Here is a 20,406-nt window from a genome sequence, read left to right as displayed (position 1 = left end):
CAACAATTATTATAACTAGAAAAAATGAGAGAGAATTTTCCGTTGGTACAGAAAACACAATGGGAAGGATTGGCATTGCATTTATAAAAAGAACAAGAGAATATGTAGTGCTCTTTAGATAAGGAACTCGTCTAGCCCTACTTTCTCTCCTCCATGAGAGGCAAGGCTGTGGCCAAGAAGAACCTCTGTCCTCTGCTTCCCTTTGTTACTCTCTCCCTGTACTCAAGGCTAGAATGTAACTGAATGTAACCTAATCCATGAGATGATCTACCTGGAAAAGACAATGTGTTCACAGAAAGGAAAGGTCTACAAGGATTCTACTTTAAAGAAGTTGACTAAGACTATGTGAAGATGCCCCCAGCAAGTTATAGTTGAACAGGTGCACAACCAGCTGATCCAGGAATAGCTATAAAATGCACTTGGCTCTACCTGACCAGAATGGCTCAATCACTATGACACCCACCCAGCTAACTTCATTTGCTCCCAATTCTACCTGGAATTTTCTGAGAAACTCTCCTAGATGGGATATAAATGCAATGGTTATCCACTATCACTTCACATTTTCATCCTGCTCCTCAGCTGTGTTAGTCATACAAAATGAATGACAAGGCATTCTGTTTGGCTGGCATCCATTCTTGAACCCTGGCAGGTTTAATCCCACCAAAACCAATCAGACAAATTAGCAAAGCTAAGAACAAGACCCTGAATAGTTATGACTACCTAAGTATTACTGTTGACAACACCCCTGCCCAAAAGGCTCACCACCCAGCTCCGAATATTGTTTGTATATCATTCATTAAAATAAAATAATATTTTAGGGCACCTTGGGTCTGTGGCAAGTACCTCACTGCAAGATGGGCAGGAAGAGCACGGGTCCCACATCAGGCCAACCCATGATGGGAACATGTAGGAGGATCGTCCAGGTGCTGGTACTGATATGTTATTCCAGCCTGGCCAGCAAAGCTTGCACCAAAGATCATTGCATCCCTGGTTCCCACGCAGATGGGTTCATGGGAAGAGACAGGAGGACAGGACACTGTCTAAGGTAATGTCATGTCATAATCAGTGGACAGAGAAGAACTGGTGATAATCCATTGTAGACCACATTGGACAGCTACATTGGGAGACAGGTAGGCAAAGGGACAAGCAATGACCTTTGTAGAGCATCCACCCTAGTCACTAAGCCATGGTTGGGGGTTAGGCCTCCCTCCCTGGAAGAATCAAATGATAAAGATTTCTATCAGTCTCCAAATTTTGTAGGGACCAGTTGGTCTGTACCTTCTCAAACCATCTTCCACCAAATGAACTACGGAGCACACAAACCCAGCCTTATCTCTCCTAAGCTGAAAGCCCTTCAGGTTCCCCCCCATTCCTTACAGACAGGAGCTTTGCCATCGTCCAACCTCTAGCTCCCACTCCCTCCTCTTCCTGAAAGCCTTCCCCTCATTCCTTCACCCTTGCCTCCACCTGTGGGCACACACATATGCTGAGCTAACTGTCTGCCTCATGCTACCTCTATACTACCTGTATGCATTTATACATTGTAATTCAATTATTTTGCATGTGTGTTTATATGTTATCTAGTTTTGAGTTCTCTGTAGGCAGAGAGCAAGTTTTATTCAACTTTGTAATGTAATGGTTAATTTTATATGTCCACTTGGCTAGATCAAAGTACCCAAGTATTACTCAAGCATTATTTTAGATGTTTCTGTGAAGGTATTTTTTTAGATGAGATTAACATTTAAATCAATAGATTCCCAGCAAAGCAGATTACTCTCATAACATGGGCAAGCCTCATCCAATCAGAAGGCCTTAACAGAAAAGACTGACCTGTCCAGAAGAAGAGGGAATTCTGTCAGCAGTCTGCCTCTAAACTTGAACTCAACTCTTCCCCGGGTTTCCAGTCTGCCACCCTACCTGTAGATTTTGGACTTGCCAAGACTCCACACTATGTGAGTTAAATCTTACTAACAAGTCAATCTGAGTACATACAAACATACTACATCACTATATACATCGCCATCAGATATATGGACATTCACGCACATCCGGTTAGTTTTGTTACTCTGGAGAACCCTCACTAATATAAGAAGTCTAGTACCTAGGACAATGCCTAATGTGGGGCAATCAAAATTAATTTTATTTTTTATTTATTTATTTTTTTAGACACCTGCTTGCTATAGAGCCCAGGCTGGCCTGGAATTGCTATATAGCCCAGGCTTGCCTCCAACCTGTGATCCTCTTACCTTAGATTCCCAAGTGCTGGGATTGCAGGCATGAACCACCACACCTGGCCTAATTTTATTCTTTAGGATCCAAGCACTTTCCTTATTTTTTCATTCCAATCTGTTAGCAAACCTATGAGGCAGATATTATCTCCACTAAACAGATGAAAAGATTAAAATTTAGGAAGGGTTAGTAACTTGCCCAAGACCTCACAGGTAATTAATACCAATTCTATCTGACTCAGGGTCTCACTTCAATAAGTAACTGGGAAGAAGCAAACAGGATCAGTGTGGCTGGCAGCACAATCTTGCCTGTACCCAATGCATGAAGACAAGGAAAGGCTATAGTTTCAGGTGCTAAAAACTCCATCATCAAGGATGTGTCTGGAATACCCAAGACCAGGATCCCCTCCCTCTCTACTCTGCAGGTCCGAGCAGGTAAGACCTATGTGCTCAGTTTCCCCATGCATCCTGCAGCACACAATGAGGGTGTGAGAGCCAAAAGAGAGAAGCTAAGTGGGTCCTGTGTGGAACAGGGAAAAAGTTGCTGCCTTGAAACATAAGTGCACCAGGCAAGAGCGTCCGTGGCTGGCTGCTGATCTCTGAGACTGGAGGGTCCACAGGGAGGCCATCCTGAAATGACATCACTTTGTGGCACAGCCTCTGGGGAACCTTTGAAGAAGCAGGAACACAAGTAGGAACATTCTCTCTAGGACTCACCTTGGACAATATGAAGGGGTAAAAACTGTGTCTGGCTCTGGAACTTAAGAGAACCACATAAGAAAGAAATCATCTGCTCCTAAAAAAGAAATAAACAAACCAGAAATTCAGAGGAACCACAGTGCCTGTGGGCAACTCCAGTGATGAGATCTGGTTAATTTAATAGTTCCATGCTCTGACATACAGAGAGCAATGCGTAAGTCACTGGCATCTTAACCTGTTCAGCTTTAGAAAAAATCTGCAACCTGTATATGCAGCTATAAAACTATTTACCAAGTTGGTTGGAAACATTTATTGCAAACTTAAACATCTTTGGGATAAAAATAAACTTGTATGCTTATTCCTCTAAAACATCTTGGACTCCTACAACTTGCTCATTCTGATATTAATATAAAATCCTCCCAAGGATGTAAGAGAGAATTACTAAACTGCCTGGAATGTTTAAACACCGAACAACAACTCCATTTGCATGAACCTAATTCAGATGTCCCAGCCTTCTTAATATGGCCACATCTTACTGATTCTGAAGAGTTGTAAGCAGGCCATGAAAGAACATGGACTTTGGTGTCAAACAGTACTGCCACTAACTAGCTGGGTGTCCTTGGAGAAGGGTTCCTGTCTTAATAAGCCTATATTTGCTCATCTACAAAATGAGGACGAGAAAAAGATTATTAGGATAATTCTAAAGCTTCACTAATCAGATACCTACAACACAGGTAGCTCCTCCACGTGCACTTATGGGAAGTGTTCATCAAGGTGTGTCTTTGCTGTACTTTCAAAGAATTCACTTCCTCTTTTCCACTTCCCTTCTGAAGGTAGTTTCAAATTCCTATTTTATAAATATAGGACAATTTACAAAATAAGAAGAGATTCAGCTATCTCTACTTTCAATGAAGAAGGAGGAAAAGTCACGTCATTAAGCTTTAAGTTCCTAGACTAATTAATATGAAAGAGTTAGTAGAAAAGGAATGATGTCCATTGGTCAGGTCAAGAAAGGAGGGAACTTAATGGAGTGAATGTTTTCTTCCTAAGATTAAAAGTAAAATTGCAACATGTGGGGGTAAGAATAACTCTGTGAACTGGAAAAGCACCTAGAAAGAAGGATTAAGGGTACAGAGAGATGCCTCAGCTTCTTGGTCTCAACAAGAAATGGGAGGCTAAGAGCAGCAGTAAATAACAAAACACCCACACTGACAGAGGCTGGCTCAGCCTTGGAAATAGCAAGTTGCCTGATTGCCATGAGAGACATGAAATTCCCAAGTGAGAAAAATTTAAAACAAATCCCTACAGGACTAAATACAGGACTCAACCTTAACATGATACATAGAATATTTGTATTGTGGAACATCAGACTTCCTCTTAAAGGCCTCCGGCATTTCCTAGGCAATTTTTGAAAGGAAAATTAATTCTTTAAATTCATTAGAATTCTGACTCAGAAAAACCAGGGATCTCAGACAGCAGTCAGGAACTGGAGATAGGAGGACTACTGTTTGAGACCAACTAGGGCAAAAAGTTAGCAAGACCTGTCTCAAAGACAAGTTGGGTATGGTGGTACATGCCTGTAATCCTAGCTACATGGGAGATGAAAGTAGGAAAATTGTGGCTGGAGGCTGACCTGAAAAATATCTAAAGCAAAAAAGGGCTGGGGGAACACATGAAAAAAATTCTCACCATCCCTAGCCATAAAGGAAATGTAAAACCACACTAAGATTCCACCTCACTCCTGATAGAATAGCTATCATCAAGAACACCAACAGCAAATGTTGGCGAGAATTGGGGGAGGGGGGCAGAAAAAACCATCATACACTGCTGGTGGGGATGTAGGCTAGTACAACCACTTTGGAAAACAATATGGTGGCTTCTTAAATAACCAAACACAGATCTGCCATATGATCCAGCAATCCTACTCCTAGGGATACACCCGAAGGAATGCGACTCAGGTTACTCCAAACACCCATGTTTATTGCAGCACTATTCACAATAGCCAAGCTATGGAAACAGTAAATATGTCCCACTTCCGATGAATGGATTAAGAAAATGTGGTATTTATACACAATGGAATTTTACTCAGCCACAAAGAAGAATGAAATTTTGTCATTTGCAAGTAAATGGATGGAACTGGAGAACATCATCTTAAGCGAAGTTAGCCAGGCTCAGAAGGCCAAAAATTGTATGTTCTCCTTCATATGTGGATTATAGACCTAAAACAAATACAGTAATATTATGGTACATGGAGCACACACTAAGGGGAGAAGGCACACAGGAGAAATAGGGAAAGGGAAGGAAACCTGAAACTTGAATGTGGTTGATGTGCTCACTGTAGAGGAGTGAATAAAGAAGTCTTAAACTGGCCAAGGCCACAATGGGAAGGGAATCAGGAAGGAGTGAAGAGGTCTGGTAGAGATGAATCAATGTAGATTGCAATACACAAGTGCATGAAGCAATGCTAGGAATCTCTCTGTATGGCTATCTTTATCCCAAACTAGCAAGAATGATGTCGTTCTTATTATCTCTTACATTTTACTTTCAACAAAATTGGAGAAGAGGGTGAAACAGGTTCTGCCCAGAAGCAATGTATACACATGTGAGTAAATGTAAAAATGATAAAATAAAAAAATAAAAGGGCTGGGGGGAGGGGGGCACATGGCTCAAGTGGTAGAGTACCTGCCTAGCAAGCATAAAGCCCTGAGTTCAAACCCCAATACAAAGGAAGGAAGGAAGGGAGGGAGGAAGGAAGAAAGGGAAGGACAGACTAGGAACAGGACCCAGTGATCCCCATGTTTATAAGGCACCTGAGTGACTCTAGTGGTGATCAGTCTTTGAGTCTACCAGGGAGAATTTTTGTCCTAAGGACACTCTAGGACCCAGGCCACCATTTGATCACTTCCATGTACTTGCAATTTTTGAAGAATAAATGAAGAAATGTTAATTTTCACCCAGACATTCTTCAGTTGAATAAAAAACCAAAGCCAAGGCTGATGGACAGAAGTATTCCCAGCTCTTCTCATCTCAGGGAAAGGATTCCAGTTAACCTTCAACCTTCAGGTGGAAGGGAAATTTCCCCAGTGCCCTTAGCTGTCCAAGGTCTAGTTCACACCATCTCTCCCATTAACTTCACGTCTGTCTTCAACAGCTTCTTCATGAGGACATGCTTTCATTTCTGTCTTCAACTATGGCCACTTCCCTTCTATCTTTAAAAACAGAAACAAAACTCTCCTTGGTCCTTCCTGCCACTGTTTCCATCTCTCTTCTTCAAGGCCATCAGATTTTTCTCAACAGCAGTCTACACGTGTCCATTTTCTCCCACCTCATTCTCTTCCAAACACCCTACGGTTTTGCCCACCTCATCAATTTTCTAAACCTGCCTTCTTCACTTCAAAAGACAACCCTCCTCTTCCCCCAAAGGCCTGTAACACCCTTCCCACCTCACCCACATCCTTGCTAAATGGCGTCTATAATGCGGCCTCTCTTGGGGCTTCTTCATTCCACTCGCCCTCACTGACACCCTTCCCTAGGGCAGTCTCTGCTGTGGTCTTGCTCTCCCTCTTTTCCTGGTCCCATCTGCCCTGGATGCCAAGGAGCTCATGGCTCAGACTACCTGGAGGGCATTTCTCTTATCATATGCTACTCCCATCTTGACAAGGCTCAAACAGAAGTCATTATTTCACCTCCTCAATCAACATCTTTTTCAGCTCCCCACTCCTTTCCAAAGTATTCCCATTATCCAAGATACTCTGGACTCCAAGTGTACCAACTCTATCTTTTTCTCTTTTTACATCCAAACCCCCAATAACCCTGTTGAATTTATTACTGGATTATCCCATAATAACTACCACACTATCTGATAATTGCACCATTGCTTCATTCCTTTGAGTCCTAAAGCTCTTTTTTTTTTCCAGTTGATACCCAATGAGCTTTCTCCCCACATTCAGTAAAATTAATACAAATTCTACAGTCCTATTAGCTCAAAGCCAAGATACTTTTATTTGCATTTATTTTAAATTTCCTAATTGGCATAATCCTTTATTATATACGTCAGGTAGTATAAGCTGTTTTGAACTACATAAATTGCAGAATAGCTAAATTGAGGTAATTAACATATTATTTTCACATACTTTTTTTGAGTGTAAGCTAAGAATACTTAAAATGTACTGTTTTAGCAATTTTCAAGAATATAATTTCGTTATTAACTGTGACCATCATGCTGCATAAGAGCGCTCTAGAACTTTTTCTATCAAGCTGAAACTTTGTATACTTTGATCAGTCTCTCTGCAACCACTTTCCCTCCTCCAGCCTCTGGGATCTGCCATTCTATCCTCTATTTCCATGAGTCCAAATTTTAATGTCCCACATATGCACAAGATCATGTCTTTGTGCACCTGGTTTACTGCGGTCACTGCACTCGGCACGATGTCCCACAAGTTCATCCACATTGTCCTAAATGTCAGGACTTTCTTCTTTCTAAGTCTGAATGCCTTTGTGCATCATTACCACACTTTCTTTATCATACATTAATAATACAAGTAGATTTCATGGGTGCATGCATTCCATACGTGTACAGCATCCATTCGTCTGTTGATGCGTATCTCAGTTGATGTCATATCTGGCTTTTATGAAAGCTTTTCCTTGAGCTTTTAAATAGGAAAATACTGTGCTTATTTAGAACAATATAGATGTAAAGGTTTTAAAGTTTCCTTCACTTTCCCCTGTAATCTAAGTGATCAAGAAGGTCAAAGTCACTGTGACTTCTGTCTACAACTTAGAGACTATCATTCTAGAACTTGACAGATACATAGACATTTTTACTTTTTAATTTAAATGTGGCATGGGCTCATAATACACACACCTGTACCACTTTGCTCTTTTCACCTCGTGTGATGATAAAAAGACCATCACACAATCTGACCTCATGTTCTCTAACTTGTGAGTCAATAGCTAGAATACACCATGGTTTTATCTAAATAGTCCTTTATTCTTAACATTTGGGAATCTTTCTATCATTAAACACCTACTGCACACCGGTGTGAAAACAAGAATCACTATGGACCAGCAGCTGGGCAAGGAGAACTCAGGCATGCGGAGACATCAGGATGGAAGGTGGCAGGCAGTTCCTGAAATGGCAGTCATCACCATATGACCTCAGCTAGACATCACCAGGGATGTGGGGCTCATCAACTCTAACAGCTGTCACAACTCTCACTCTATGATGGGGTGAAACCTGCCTCCCTCTACCTGGCTAAGGCTTCCAACCCTGGGGCTAAATTCTACTGAGGGCTCGCATAATTTTTGTCTTCAACTGCAATCGTATTATACCTAAGCCTCAGCACTGCTGCTTTTTGGTGTGTGAAACAAGTTCTCACTATGTCGCCCAGGTTGGTCTGGAATTCGAAATCCTCCTGCCTCAGCCTCCCAATAGCTGGGTTTACAGGCACACACCACTGCACCCAGCCAGTGATTTTCTCCTCCTCCCCTCCTCCACCTCTTCCTTCCCCTCTTCCACAGGGCCTTGCACTTGCTAGGCAGGTGCTCTACCACTTGAGCCATACCTCCAGCCCTTTTTGCTTTAGTTTGCTTTTCAGATAAGATCTTGCACATAGGTGAAATTATAGACATTTACTACCAGGCCCGGCTTGTTCTTGGAGATAAGATCTCACTAACTTTTTGCCTGGACTGCCTTCAAATCATGATCCTCATATCTCCATCTCCCAAAGAGCTGAGATTACAGGTATGAGCTACTATGCCCAGCTTCTTTTTAAAATTAAATATCTCTTCAAATGAAATAAGTTCAAGGCCCCACACTTTCCTGCTTATCTTCCTTCAACTACACCTCAGTTTGCCAATGTGCCTCTTAATAGCTGACACTTGACCTGCACAGAGAGGACTACTGTTGCCACCTGGCTTGCTGCAATAGCACCTGCTGTAGACAAGAGAACAGAACAGCTCCCCAGGGTCATTTCACCACAATGGACAAGCTAAAGAGGGTAGCTGCAAAACTGCCTTTACGTGACTTATTGCCACATTTACCAAGATACTCTCTGAGTCCTCCCTGCTTTGAGGCTCTCACTACCCTGAGGCATAAAACACAAGAGTGGCTAAGGGTTCGGGGTTGGAACCCACCTTGCCTGGATCCAAATCCTGGCTGCTGCTGACCACCCAAGAATCCCACTGTTCCTCCAGGGCTTTTGGCAAAGGAACATTATGTCCTACTCCACAGAGCTACTATGTGGCTGAGATGAAATAATCCATGAAGAGTAGTTAGCATGATATGGTCTTATCAATTTGCAAGTCATATTTATAGCTATATTAGTAATATGGTGAGATGTTGAAGGTAGAAATAGTCCTATATGGTGGAGTAAGGACACTTAAAGTGAGCCCTTTTTTTTAGGAATTAAGCTGTATTTTTCTTTTCATTGAAACACATACCAATTATGTCTTTTATATATCCAACTGGTTGGGAAATAAGTAAAAATGGTGACTCAGGGTCTGTTTTAGAAGACAACTAATCTTCCCACAATTTTCACAGGCCAAGTCACTCTAGTGGCTATGAACACACCCAAACTAACAGCCCCCGCATTTCAGTGATAAGAAGTAATCTTTGCCTGATAAAAACAGTCATTTCAAGTTCTTTCCCACTTCCTGGGTACATTATGCTTAGTGCATTTCAGATTAGACTTCCACTCTCCCATCTCAAATCACACACAAAAATTTTTTTCTCTCAATCTGTCTATATCTTTACTTATGGCTTTCTTCTGCCTTGTCTTTTCTGCCTCAAAGAACCTTAAATCTTCTTCTCCAGTCATTATTGCCTTCCCCGCCCCAGCTGAGCCTACTTTCTCTTCTAGATGATAATCAAAAACCATACTTCTGCTCCCACCCATCTCCCTGCCCAGGCATCCTATCCATTGGCTAAGGGAGCCCTAAAATCCAAGATGGTTCAATGGAGTAAGACCACTGTCCAATTCAGACCATTAAAAAATAAACTCTCAGAGCTGAGAGTATGCCTCAATGGTAGAGTGCTTGCCTAGCATGCTCAAGGCCATGGGTTCAATCTCCAGCATCCCCCCCAAAAAAATATAAAGTCCTGAAAGATAGGAAATCTGTATTTCTTAAGTTTAGTGCTATAACAATAAAGCCTTTTCTCTGTTAGCTTCAAAAATGTAGTGGGCTGATAAAAGGAGAAATAATAGCAAACATCTAAATGTGGCCTAAACAGTTAACTAGAACCTTCCCCATGAATCACCCACATCATTTGACATTCACAATAGCCCCTTTAGGTAGGTATTATCAGCTCATTTTACAGATAAGGAATCAGGCTCAGATAGTTCAAATAGCTTGTCCAAGGTCACATGTCCAATAAATACTGACTCTGAGCCTAGAACCCAGTCCTCACAGTCCTATTTTAATTATACCCACTGCCATAGAGCAGGGTACGTTCACAGGACAGATCTCAAGGGGAAACCCCCAAATGCCAATTACATAGCCTGAGTCTGAAGTCTAGTCTACTTATATTCAGCTGATACCCACCTTGTTTCAGAAAAACCTAGTCCTGGTATGAGAACCAGTCACCAAAGGCAGAAGATAGCATGAGACCAAAGAAAGAGGCAGACAGATCCAAGATGGCTCAAGGTGCCATTTATTAGAGACTGACAGATGGAAGTGCATCTCGGGCAGTAGCAAACAGGTGGATCCTTGCATCCCAATGCAGAAGAAAGGGGTTTACATGCTAAGCTAGACAAAGGGAAGCCAAGGCCATCTCAAATGTTCCTGACCTCTCTCAAAAACTCAGTTAAGAAACAGTCTGGCATGAACACTTGGCTGACTAGCTTAATAGTTTTGTTTGTCCTAGGGTGTTTGATGTGCTCCAGAGTCATCCGGCAGACTAAAGAGCAGTTACAACCAAGATGGCCACGGCCATGTCAAACTGGATCCTTACAATCCTCATGAGCAGATTTTACATGGATTCTTGTAGCTTAAACAGTATGCATGGAGAATGGGTCTATAATAGGGAGAGACTGAATGGAGAGCTGAGAGGCAGCATTCCACATTTCCACATGGCAGAACAGCATTTCCAAGGTCAAAACAGAATGAGGGGAGCCTCTCTGCTCCCACCCTCTGTGGGTCAGGGGGCGCTCCTTTCTCCCTTTCCATTTCTCCCTGCTTTATTAAATAAGCCTTTGGTAATTTAAAAACAAAAAAAAGGTCACAAGGGAGTATCTTAGTGATCTTAGCGGGAAGCATGGAGACTTTTACTGTGTGAGTCTGTTATTTGATGTTATGGAAGAGAAATATTTCTCTTATTAACTATTCATTCATGAAAATTACTTGATGAGGAGATTGAAGATTTAAAATGCTCATCTTCACTAAAATATCTTAAGATGCATGCAAAGATTTTAATTAAACTAACATTAAAACAAAAAAGTAGAAACAAAACAAAATACCAGATAGTGCAGGCATTCTCTCTCTCTCTCTCTCTCTCTCTCTCTCTCTCTCTCTCTCTCTCTCTCTCTCTCTCTCTCTCATTCCCTGCCACCATGGGGTGAGCAGAACTCCTCCACCACACAACCACACATTGTGACATACTGGACCACCACAGGCCCAAAGCAAAAGGTCCAAGTGACCATGGATTGAAACTATGAGTCACAATAAACCTTTCCCCTTTATAAGGTGATTATCTCAAGCACTTTGTCACAGCAATGGAAAGCTGACTAACACACTATCTCTCTACTCCCACCTTATAAGGAAAGTAAAACAATTGGTCCACTTGTTGTTTTGTTTCTGCTTTTTTCAAGCCCTGTCTCTAAAACCAACCTTTGCTCAAACCATAGGAATACTTACAGTATTAATGGAATGAAATCTTGCCTCATTTTAGAACGGCAAATAAAACCAAACCTAAATAAATAAGTAGACAAATGAAAAAAATTTAAAGAAATAAAAACAAAACCAATTTAAAAGAACAAAAAAAAGGAAACCAATTAAGATCTCTAAACTAAATTATTATAATGTCATCCTTTGATATTGCTGGCTAAAATTCATGCTTTATTCAAATTTCCTTGGTTTTAACCTAATCTTCCTTTTGGCAGGAGAGAGGGGGTTTGCCTTGGGGTTTGAACTCAGGGCTTCTTGCTTGCTAGGCAAGTGCACTACCACTTGAGCCACAACTCCAGCCCTTTCTGCTTTAATTTGGTTTTCAGATAGGGTCTCCTGCTTTTTCTGGACCATAATCCTCCTACCTCCACCTCCCAAGTGGCTGAGACCACAGGCATGAACCACCACATCCAACTTGTTTTTGAGATGGGGTCTTGCTAACTTTCTGCCTGGGCTGGCCTCAAACTGCAAACTCCACCTCCCAAGGAGCTGGAATTATAGGCATGCACTAGCATGCCCAGTCCCCAATGCCCCTTTTCTGTTCCAGGAGCCAGTCCATCCAGGCCACCACATTATACTCACTTGTCACATCTCCTTAGTTCCTCTTCTGACATGTTCTCAGACTCTCCTTGTTTTTAATGACTTTTACAGCTTTCTTCCTGTGCATTAAATTAATTACATGTATGCTACACATTGAATGCCCATTTGTTTAGCTTTTAAGGTTAGAGAACTGGAGGTACAACACTGTAATGTGTTCATACGATACATAGTTTATAGGGAAAAACATTCTCTTGTCCCTTTCTATAGAAAAAAGAGGGCTTTAAAAAAAACACTTTATTTTGAAATAATTTTAGACTTACAGCAATGTGAACAATATAGTAGGGTTCCCTTACACTCATTAACCATCTTCCCCTCATATTAACAGCTTACATAAACCAAGAAATTAACATTGGAACAACAGTGTTTTGAGTTTTTTTTGTCTGTTCCTAATTACCATGTAATGATTATGCATACTTATGGGGTAGAGTACGATGTGTGAGAAATTAGTGCATTCACCATCACAGATGCTAATCGTTTTCTTGTTGCAAGAACATTAAAAAAAATCCTCTATTTTGAAATATACAATATATTATTGTTTGAACTTGACAGTTTTGAAAGGAATTCATCAGGTATTTTGCAGAAATTCTCAGGATTTATCTGGTGGTTTTCTGAAAGTAAGAGAATTCCTCAGAAACTAAAAATGGAAGAAATTAGAAATTAGAGAGCCAAGCACCCCTGGCACTGCCACTTGCCATGGAGCATTGCCTACCCAGTGGTGTAGAGCTGGAAGAGAAAGCTCTAGAAAAGAGAGGCAGGAGGAAGACGCAGAGGCTACACATCAAGCTAAGACAGTCTTCAAACCACTAAACCTCTGCAACGAGACTCTTCATGAGGGAAAAGCCTTTCCTTCCACAGTGGGAGAGAATGCATGGTGCATATGTGGACCATGGCTCTGGTTAGAGAGACAGAATGCAAAAACTCCCCTGAGAATGACAGTTAAGTTCACATGCTATACATGGAAAAAAAAAATCCCAATCAGGAGATGCACTTGAAATGACCCTGGGCTCAGAAAGTCCCTTCAGGCCTGGTAGAAGTAACCCTAAATTCCCTCAAAAGGTTTGCACCTTCAGCCCAGGCCTCCAAATATTCCCACAAAGCACTCAGGAATCACCAGAGAGCCTGGGACATGAAAGTCACCAGTCACAAACACCATGACTGAATGCATCCATTTATACGAAATGTCAAGAAGAGGCAAAGTTCCATGGAGAAAGATTAGTGGTTGCCAAGGCTGGGATGGGAGGGGAGAAGAGGGAGGCAGAATGTGGGGAAACTGGGGCGTGCTAATGATCCGAGATTTCTTCCTAGAGGGGATGAAAATGTTCTAAAATTAGATTGTATACAACCTTGTGAATATACTAAAAAATTCCTAAACTGCACACTTTCAGTGGGTGAATTGTGAAGTAAGGGATGCTGGAATAGAAAGACACATTAATGGAGAAATTGGTAAATTCAAAGGGTCCAGAGTGTCAAGTTTTGGTGGGGGAGGTTTTCGCTTTTACAAATGTACTATGGTGATATAAGAACTTTCACTTGAGCTAAAGAAAGTGTATTAACAATTGACACAACAAAGCAGCTTTCCTCCAGCCATCAAGTTCAGTCCTTTTCAGGAAATGAGATGTATCAGTGTGGCACCCATCCACGGTTGTCTAATCAGCATTTTAAGATCTTCGTGATGGTTCCCTTCTTAGTCAATTCATTTTCTTACTTAAATTCATTTCCTTTGGTTTAGCAATCCTCAGTCTACTTGTTTTTCTTATAATCATTTTTTCTGCTTTGCTGTAACTTCTCCAGTTCTTATAAAAACTGCCAACGGGAGCCAAGTCTAGACAAGTATTCTTCTAAGAAATGTTTGAAGGTCACCAAGTACACAAGAGGCTTTTCTATTCTCATAAAAAAGTCATAAGCAGTCAGTTTCTAAATTGTGTTATAGCCTACGACCTTCCCTCAAATACTCAGTGCCATTTCACCTGGTAAGGCACACAGCCAGGATTATTATGATGAAGCAGAGCCCCACCCTCTACCTTGATGAGATGACTGTTTTTAGTTTACAGCCTCATGATCTTTTAAACTAAGATAACAAAACTGGCAATCAGATAAACACATAGTTAATGACACTCCAAATACTAACTATAAAACTGAGGTAAACTTAAAGTCAACAAGGCTGAAAGCAACAAGAAAAAGGAAGATCATCTTCTCCTATATACCTCTGTAAACTCCACCCAAAGATCCACACATTAAAAAAAAACACAACTTAAAACTTTCATTTTGTTTTTCCCTCTACCATTTGTATAAAATGGTTCTCTGACTATAACTCTGTATCACTTGTTTTGCTTCCCTTTTGTTAATAACCTCAGGTGAGTTACTTATGGTTTGGAGAGGAGCAATTTTGTTTCAGAGTGGAAAAGAGAGGCTACACACCTCAACATCCCCATTGGACAGGGAAGAGAAGCTATTCTCTCCGTGATCTTTCCCCAGAGTAACACACATGACTTCTTAAGGCATGTCTGCCTTCCTTTAATAAGGAGGTGAAAGAAGAGAGACAATTCCAGAGCTACAAGGGTCAATCCACTTCAGCCAACATGCACAGAAATGCATGCATTTTATTTGGGGAAATGCAACAGTAAAATATACAGGTACAAACTTTTAAACTAAGTCCACTAAAAAGTGGAAGGAGAAATAGTCTCAGCCGTAGTCCTTACTCTCTAAGTGTCTTTGCAATCTAAAACCAATCCTTCCTTCCTACCTTTTAAAAGTACTGAAATCACAAAAGTTGAATTGGAATCAGCATCCTTTGCAGCGTTTCTCAGCCTTTTGGCTCAAATCAAGGGTTCTTATCAGTTTAATATCTGATACGTCCTCTACCCAAGGACAATATGTTAAACATATTTTGGAAACAGACAGATGGGATAGGTGCTTGTTCCATCCGTTCCCCGCATCCACCTGGTATTATTGCACCTCCAGGAATGGCCCACCCCATCCCATGACAACACAACAAAAAGCATTGTTTCTGGCAGATGAGGATACTAAGAATTCCACAGACATGCCACCAGTCAGCAGGCTGGTTAGGGTCAGGGTCACTTTCATCCCTGACACATGGAATCTTTAATATAAATTTATGTCCAGTTATTTTTCTCCATCCAAGGGGACAGGGGACACAACACCCAAATCTTCTGCCTCCCCTGAGACAGGTCCCACTAGAAGAAGTACTCTGAGCTCTTCCTGTTCCTGCAGAATGTGAGTAGAAACCCTATTGCAACCCTCTCACCTCCAAACAGCAACACGCTCGGTGTGTGGGAAAGGACAAGGCTGTTTTTGCTAGAAGAACAGAAATGTGCTTTCAGAAAAGGCAGAAAGGAAATCAGCGGTCTATAGAGCTCTATGTGTACAGATATGAATCAATCTCTAACACACATAGTTAAGTTAAAAAAAAAAAAAAAAAAGAAGAAGAAGTGGCAAACCATAGAGTATTACTGGGTAAGGAGACTGACCAGCCAGGAAGCCAGAGTCAGAACAGACATTGACCTTCCATTGTATTTCCCTTTCTGCTGGTGAGTTGGATACCAAACCACCTCATCAGAAAATTAAGTTTTGAGATTGCATCTAAAACAAATAAGAACCAAAAACATAAGACATTTAAAAAACTGTAATATACTAAAATAAACAAAATACAAACAAAGACACAGCAAAAAGTAACACCAAAAAAAAAGTCTTAGGAACAATAAAGTCTCAGCCCAGTGACAAACACAGTTAAACCACTTCATGAAATTTCAGAAAATGACTTTTGAATTTAGCAACTTCCTCTAGGCTGTGCACCTTCGCTGATTATTTGCTTCAGGTCAAAGCTCCAGAAAAATCAATGAGACCAAGAGAAAAAGGAAAAAATAAAAAAACACACAGTATTTTTTTAATTGTAATTCCTTGTTTGAAATAAGGGTTTAGAATGACCTGAATGTGAACTTTTCTAATGTATCCTTGTTCTTTTCCAAATTAGATTACAACCTGAACTCTGTTGTTGTTTTGGTAAATAAACCTGAGAATGGAATATTTACGGTAACATAATAGTTAGGAAATCCCCAGCAACATCAGCCCAGAAATCTTAATAGAGCATTTTAAACAATTTCAAAGCTACCATAGAGTTTCAAAAGCATACCTACACATCAGATCAGTATCACTAATGCATAAAAGATAATTAACCACTAATAATTTTTAAAAAGTTAAAAACAGAGCTCCACTCTTACAAGGAAGTTGGTAAATGATTCACTGAGTGCACATTTTTAGATAACCAAAAAACACATTAGAAATGGGTTGATAAGTTCAGCCCTCTGCAGATGGTCACATTTCTTAGGCCCAGAGGGATAGCGGTCTTTTAAGAAAGCACATTTTTAACCAGTGCAAACCACTTGAAGTTACTTTTCCCCCTGATTACTGTCCATCCCTGTGCTTCTGGCAAAACTTCAAGAAACTGTCATTAATAAGGCTGCAGCAAGTATTCCATTCATCTTGTTTACTGAAAGGCCTGACTTATTTAAAATAGGTCTCCAGAAGCACACAACCACTGTTTTTAAATCACACATGCTGCATTCTTACAACTTGCTGGCACAAAAGACATTTCCAAGTTATAGCTCTTCAGATACCATCTTTTCCTGATATTTTTCTTATAAATGTAATTCAGAGACCATGGTACAGAATACTTGAGAGAATCTTACATGTGTGACTTGACTTTAGACAGCCAAAGGAAATTGCTACATGTTGCTCACACAACTGATCCAAAAAGCCCGATAGTAACATTCACATTTATAACTGCCAGGAATGAGCGTTTCAGTTTCACACAATGAAAACGGGGCTGGAGTATGTTATAATTAAGCAACCCAAGATTAACATTTAATTATCAGCAACTGAGCCACAAATTAACTTTTTCTTTTTCAATGCAGGGGATTAAACCCAGGGCCTCACATATGTTAGGCAAGTGCTCTACCATTCAGCTACATCCCTAGCACCAAGAATTAACTTTTAAATTAAAAACAGGCCTACTCTATCTGAAATTCAGGTTCCAAATAAGAATCAGGCCTAACTCAGTTGGCAAAAAGAACTGGATTACAATTTTAGAGAAATTTAGTCACTCATTTCAAATCAAGGATGTAAATAAAATTTTGTTACAAGTAAACAAACACGTATTTAGTCCCTTCTTTGTCCCATACCTACAAATGCACCTCATTCCCAGCACTCAGCAGCCTGAGGCAGGAAGATCAAGAATTTGAGGCTAGCCTGGACTACTAGTGAGACCCTGTCCCCCAAAAAAAAAAAAATTAAAGAAAACAAACAAAAGGTGCATTACATTTTTTCTCACTGGTGTTAAATAAAATTTATGGAAGGGCATTGTTTTGAACTGAGCTCTTGTATGGACCTCCAAAAGAGCAGACCAAAACAGGATGGGGTCACTGGTGCTAGGAGTCCCATAAATAAAATGAACTTCAAGTGAGCCAGTTTAAAAAACAACAAAACACAACCAGAAAATTCACAGTAACCAAGGGAAAGGGGCCCAGGCAACCTGGGCCCCAGGATGAGGAAGTGCTACCTCTTGTAGCCCTGTAAGGAAAGTAACTCTAAGGCAACCAATCTGTTTTTTGTTTATGGTTTCTGCCTCCCTCACCCATTCTTCCAATAAAGTTCACCCCTTCTGAACAGCTGCTGCCTGACTTATGAATCACTAATGAAAGGTACTTCGATCTTTAAACTGGATTTGTTGACATTTTTTTCTTTGACAGTAAAACAACTTCTTCCTGTAATAATTCCCTTTCCCTTCCTCTTCTCCTAAAGCAGCTAATGTACCTCCCCACCCCATCCCAAGTCCCTCTGCAGCATTCTAGCAAGGTCCAGATGTGTGAGGCCCCATGTCTTTGAGCAGTGGTGTGCACTCACGCCCTTCAACAATGAAGAAACTGTAGAACAACAGTCATACCCAACACAGCAGTGTAGCAAGTGATTTTGTTTACCTCTGGGAAGGCACAGATCCTCATGAATCTCTGTGACCTGATTCTAGGCCAATATTTGATGTACAGTGCTCAATAAGTAACTAGAATTATTGGAGTTAGTCAGGGCAGAGAGACCAGTAAAGAAATAACCTAAGACATAAGATAAGAGGCACAATAACAACAGGGGGTGTAATGAAGAATCAAAAGATTAGGGTTTGTTTTATGAGTTAAAACTTTCAAGGAGAAATGATGCTTCATGCTTATTGTTATTACCTTGTATAACCTGGTATAATATCTATAAGCTATGAGAATCAATAGTGAAAATATTAACCATTTGTTACAAATGCCAATAAAATGTTTAGCAGGGGCAAAAATATACATTTTTCTGTTGGAAAACAAAATGCAAGACCAGGCATGGTGATACATACCTGTAATCTCAGCTATTCAGGAGGCAGAGATCAGGAGGATTATGATTTGAGGCTAGCCAAGGCAGAAAGTTAGCAAGACTCCATTGCAACAAAACAAGCCAGATGTGCTAGAGCACATCTGTAATCCTAGTTATGTGGAATCCAAGGCAGAAGGATGGTGGCCTGGGGTCAGCCCTGAGCAAAAAGGATAGAACCTACCTAAAAAAATAAAACTCACTAAAGCAAAAAAAGGGTTGAAGGCATGGTTCAAATGGTAGAGCACCTACCTAGCAAGCTCCAGGCCCTGAAGGGGGGGGAGGGAGGGAGGGAGGAAGGAAAGAAGGGAGGGAGGGAGGGAGGGAGGGAGGGAGGGAGGGAGGAAGGAAGGAAGGAAGGAAGGAAGGAAGGAAGGAAGGAAGGAAGGAAGGAAGGAAGGAAACCACAGATATATTTTGGACCTGGCTACAACCATTTATAGGACAAGTTCATCTGTCTTATTTCTTCATTATAAGACTAGATTCTTACTCAAATTTGGTTTTCTTTCATATTGTGGGAAGATGTCATGCCCAGTTAAAAGGTCCTCAGGTTTTAAAACATAACAAAGTGAACCACAACAAAAAGAAGAACCAAAGGAAAAAGAAAGGGCTCCATTTTGGCCTGAGGGAGAGGAAGGCCATGGTGGCAGGTGGCAGGCAGGAGTTGGTGATCACTGGTCTGGGGGAAGGGGATGAGGAATGATGTCCCCAGGAAGAGGCAGTGTGTAGGAGAGACTGGAAGATGTAGAAGACGCTGCTTTTGAAGGACAGAAAATGAATGGCCCACTGAAGTGAAAGGACAGTGCAGAGTGAGTAACCAGGAGCACAGCCTCTGACCACAGCCCTGGTTCACGTCCTGCCTCTGTCCCTTCCCACCTGTTGGTCTGCAGGCAAGTTATACAAATTCTAGGGCCTGTTCCTTCATTTGAAATTTGGGCAATAACTTTTAGTTATTTAGTGTTGTTGTACCAATTAACTAGCATGATGTATCGAGGGCTGACTGCTGATAACATAAGCATTCAGTATACAGAGATAAACTGAGGCCCAAGTGTGAAGACCACCACTTGTTCATAACAGGAAAGTTAAAGGTCCCGGGCCTCTTCTTTATATGCAGGGAGCACATGGTGACATCAGCACTCTCTCTGCTGTCCCTTCAAGTACTGTCAAGTCAGGCCACAAGATTGTGACAGCTGCCTGTTCTTTGCAAGAGGGCCGGCCCACCTCCTGGTCTTACCCTAGAGACTTCTCAACCTCCTGTTATGTATATACAGACTCTTCATCTGAAAAGTGGTGGGGCTGGGCCGAGGCATACCCCCCATGCCCACCATCTGTCCTTTCCAACCACATGGAATGTGAAGCTCAGTCTTGCTCTTGGGCTATTTTCCAAAAGTGACCTTCCTCCTGCCACTAGCAATCTCTTCAGAACCACAAAGGACCTTTCTACCACATTAATATGCAGTTCTAGGAAAGAGTGCAAACTCAGAGCCCAGTCACTGGATACCACTTTATCTGGAGTCTGGATCTGCAGGAGGCCACCTGTACCTACCTAGTCCCCTCCCATTCATCCCCAACCATCAGGCTC

At 41.2% G+C, this 20,406-nt stretch overlaps 1 protein-coding gene and 1 non-coding gene across 7 annotated transcripts in view; one reads left to right on the top strand and one right to left on the bottom strand.

The window, feature by feature from the left end:
* Positions 1-20,406, bottom strand: part of Mboat1 (membrane bound glycerophospholipid O-acyltransferase 1) — a 97,236-nt gene that overhangs the window by 67,917 nt on the left and 8,913 nt on the right. The window contains exon 1 of one of the 6 annotated variants that reach the window (XM_074082806.1): positions 2,946-3,687. The exons of the other annotated variants lie outside the window; for them this stretch is intronic. The gene's annotated coding sequence lies outside the window, so the exon portion shown is untranslated. Of the gene's footprint in view, positions 1-2,945; positions 3,688-20,406 lie in introns of those variants that run through there. 6 annotated transcript variants of the gene reach the window in all.
* Positions 15,206-15,387, top strand: LOC141425981 (U2 spliceosomal RNA). The gene has a single exon (XR_012451104.1). It is a non-coding gene; the product is annotated as a U2 spliceosomal RNA (small nuclear RNA).

This window comes from Castor canadensis, chromosome 8, assembly GCF_047511655.1.
Source record: "Castor canadensis chromosome 8, mCasCan1.hap1v2, whole genome shotgun sequence".
NCBI lineage: Eukaryota > Metazoa > Chordata > Mammalia > Rodentia > Castoridae > Castor > Castor canadensis.
Note: the sequence above shows the minus strand (reverse complement) of the source record. Positions and strands in the feature narration are given on the sequence as shown.